We start from the raw sequence: 4,100 nt of genomic DNA, 5'->3' as shown, positions 1-4,100 counted from the left end.
CCCCCTAAGCCCCGCCCCCGCCTAAGCCCCTCCCCACTCCCCCAGCCAAAGACTTTTCTGGACCCTCTTTCTTTTTTTTTTTTTGCTGCTGTGGTTTTGTTTTGCCTTGTTGTTGTATCATTTATTTTTTTTCCTAATGTATTTTTTACTCTTCTAATTTAATTTTATTTTTTATTCTTTGTTATTCTGCTTTTTTTTTTTTTTTTGCCGTGCCACACAGCTTATGGATTCTTGGTTCCCAGGACGCCAAGGGTCAGGCCTGAGCTCCCGTGGTGGCAGCACTGAGTCCAAATCGCTGGACTAACAGACAGCCTCAGACCCCAGGGAATATTAATCAGAGTGAGGTCTCCTGGAGGTCCTCATCTCGGCACCAAGACCCGGCTCTACCCAATGGCCTGCAAACTCCAGAGCTGGAAGCCAAAGGCCAAACAACCAGTAAGACAGGAACACAGCCCCACCCATCAAAAAAATGAGATGACAAAAACATATGTTACAGATGAAGGAGGGAGGTAAAAACCTATAAGACCAAATAAATGAAGAGGAAATAGGCAACCTACCTGAAAAAGAATTCATCTTTACTGGTGATAGTAAAGATGATCCAAAATCTCAGAAATAGAATGGAGGTACAGATCAAGAAAATACAAGAAATGTTTAACAAGGACCTAGAAGAACTAAAGAACAAAGAAACAAAGATGAACAACACAATAACTGAAATGAAAGATACACTGGAAGGAACCAATAGCAGAATAACTGAGGCAGAAGAACGAGTAAGTGAGCTGGAAGACAGAATGGTGGAAATAACTGCCAAAGAGCAGAATAAAGAAAAAAGAATGAAAAGAATTGAGGACAGTCTCAGAGACCTCATGGACAACATTAAACACACCAACGTTCGAATCAAAAGGGCCCCAGAAGAAGAAGAGAAAGAGAAAGGGTCTGAGAAAATATTTGAAGAGATTATAGTCAAAAAGTTCCCTAACATGGGAAAGGAAACTACCACCCAAGTCCAGGAAGTGCAAAGAGTCCCATACAGGAGAAACCCTAGGAGGAACACACCAAGACACATATTAATCAAGCTAACAAAAATTAAATAAAAAGAAAAACAATTTAAAGCAGCAAGGGAAAACAAAAAATAACATACAAGGGAATTACCAAAAGGCTATCAGCTGATTTTTCATCAGAAAGTCTGCAGGCCAGAAGGAAGTGGCAGGACATATTTAAAGTGATGAAAGAGAAAAACCTACAACAAAGATCACTCTACCCAGCAAGGATCTCATTCAGGTTCAACGGAAAAATCAAAAGCTTTACAGATAAGCAAAAGCTAAGAGAATTCAGCACCACCAAACCAGCTTTACAACAAATGCTAAAGGAACTTCTCTAGGCGGAAAACACGAGAGAAGAAAAAGACCCACAAAAACAAACCCAAGACAATTAAGAAAATTGCAGTAGGAACATACATATTGATAATTACCTTGAATGTAAATGGATTAAATGCCCCAACCAAGACTCAGACTGGCTGAATGGATACTAAAACAAGATCCATATATGTGCTGTCTACAAGAGACCCACTTCAGATCTAGGGACACATACAGACTGAAAGTGAGGGGATGGAAAAGGATATCCCATGCAAATGGAAATCAAAAGAAAGCTGGAGTAGCAATACTCATATCAGATAAAATAGACTTTAAAATAAAGACTGTTACAAGAGATAATGAAGGACACTACATAATGACCAAGGGCTCAATCCAAGAAGAAGATATAACAATTATAAATATTTATGATTTAAATAAAATAAATATGATTTAAATATCCTCCCAACATAGGAGCACCTCAATACATAAGGCAAATGCTAACAGCCATAAAAGAGGAAGTCAACAGTAACACACAGTAATAGTGGGGGACTTTAACACCCCACTTACACCAATGGACAGATCATCCAGACAGAAAATAAATAAGGAAACACAAGCTTTAAAGGACACAATAGGCCAGATAGATTTGATTGATATTACAGGACATTCCACCTAAAGCGGCAGATTACACTTTCTTCTCAGGTTCACATGGAACATTCTCCAGGGTAGATCACATCTTGGGTCACAAGTCAAGCCTCAAAAATTTAAGAAAATTGAAATCGTATCAAGCATCTTTTCCGACCACAACACTATGAGATTAGAAATCAATTACAGGAAAAAAAAACTGTAAAAAGCACAAATAGATGGAGACTAAATAGTGCACTACTAAATAACCAAGAGATCACTGCAGAAATCACAGAGGAAGTTAAAAAATACATAGAAATAAATGACAATGAAAATATGACGACCCAAAACCTATGGGATGCAGCAGAAGACCTCCTAAGAGGAAAGTTTATAGCAATTCAGTCTCACCTCAAGAAACAAGAAAAACCTCAAATGAAAAATCTATCCTTACACCTAAAGCAACTAGAGACAGAAGAACAAAGAAAATCCAATGTCAGTAGAAGGAAAGAAGTCATAAAGAATCAGAAATAAATGAAATAGAAACGAAGAAAACAATAGCAATGTCAATAAAACTAAAAGTTGGTTCTTTGAGAAGATAAACAAAATTGATACACATTTAGCCAGACTCATCAAGAAAAAAAAGGAGAGGATGCAAATCAATAAAATGAGAAATGAAAAAGGAGAATTACAACTGACACCACAGAAATACAAAGGATTATAAGAGACTACTACAAACAACTATATGCCAATAAAATGGACAACCTGGAAGAATTGGATGAATTCTTCAAAAGGTACAACTTTCCAAGGCTGAATTAGAAAATATAAATAGACCTATCACAAGTAATGAAATTGAAACTGTGATTAAAAGCCTTCCAACAAACAAAAGTCCAGGCCCAGATGGCTTCACAGGCAAATTCTATCAAACATTTAGAGAAGAGCTGACACCTATACTTCTCAAACTCTTCCAAAAGACTGTAGAGGGAGGAACACTCCCAAATTCGTTCTATGAGGCCACCATCACCCTAATACCAAAACCAGACAAAGATATCACAAAGACAAGAAAATTACAGACCAATATCACTGATGACCATAGATGCAAAAATCCTCAACAAAATACTTGCAAACAGAATCCAACAACACATTAAAAGGATCGTACACCATGATCAAGTGGGATTTGTCCCAGGAATGCAAGGATTCTTCAATATACGCAAATCAATAAATGTGATACACCATATTAACAAATTAAGGAAATAAAACCATATGAAGCATCTCAATAGGTGTAGAAAAATCTTTTGACAAAATTCAACACCCATTTATGATAAAAACTCTCCAGAAAGTGGGCATAGAGGGAACCTACCTCAATATAATAAAGGCCATATATAACAAACCCACGGCAAACGTCATTCTCAACGGTGAAAAACTAAAAGTATTTCCTCTAAGATCAGTAACCAGACAAGGATGTCCACTCTCACCACTGTTATTCAACATAGTTTTGGAAGTCCTAGCCATGGCAATCAGAGAAGAAAAAGAAATTAAAGGAATACAAAATGGTAAAGAAGAAGTAAAACTGTCACTGTTCGCAGATGACACGATACTATACATAGAAAATCCTAAAGTTGCCACCAGAAAACTACTAGGGCTAATCAATGAATTTGGTAAAGTTGCAGGATACAAAATTAATGCACAGAAATCTCTTGCATTCCTATTCACTAACAATGAAAAATCAGAAAGAGAAATTAAGGAAACAATCTCATTTACCATCGCAACACAAAGAATAAAATACATAGGGATAAACCTACCTAAGGAGGCAAGAGACCTGTACTCAGAATACTGTCCTCTGCCTGCCTTTGGTCTTAGAAAAACTTTAGTCAAAGAACAAATTTAATCAGAGAAGTGAGAAAATGCAGGGAAAAAAGGAAGATAGTCAAGCAAGACAAAACAATAATACTTTAGCCATTAAACGAAGTGAAGGACCTTTAGTTCTTCCTCAAGGGCTATAAATAATATTCTAAGCCATGTCCTTTGAGCTGTTTTGCAGATACTGAAATCCCCACCTGGTGGAAGAAGTTAACTGTACATTGCCCAGAAGCATGTAGACCCCAGACCAGTTGGAACCAGAAGGTTGATGAT

This window comes from Delphinapterus leucas, chromosome 10, assembly GCF_059928025.1.
Source record: "Delphinapterus leucas isolate spDelLeu-1000000601 "Yukka" chromosome 10, BTC_Dleu_Yukka2, whole genome shotgun sequence".
NCBI lineage: Eukaryota > Metazoa > Chordata > Mammalia > Artiodactyla > Monodontidae > Delphinapterus > Delphinapterus leucas.
The sequence above is the reverse complement of the archived record's forward strand: the minus strand, read 5'-3'. Positions refer to the sequence as shown.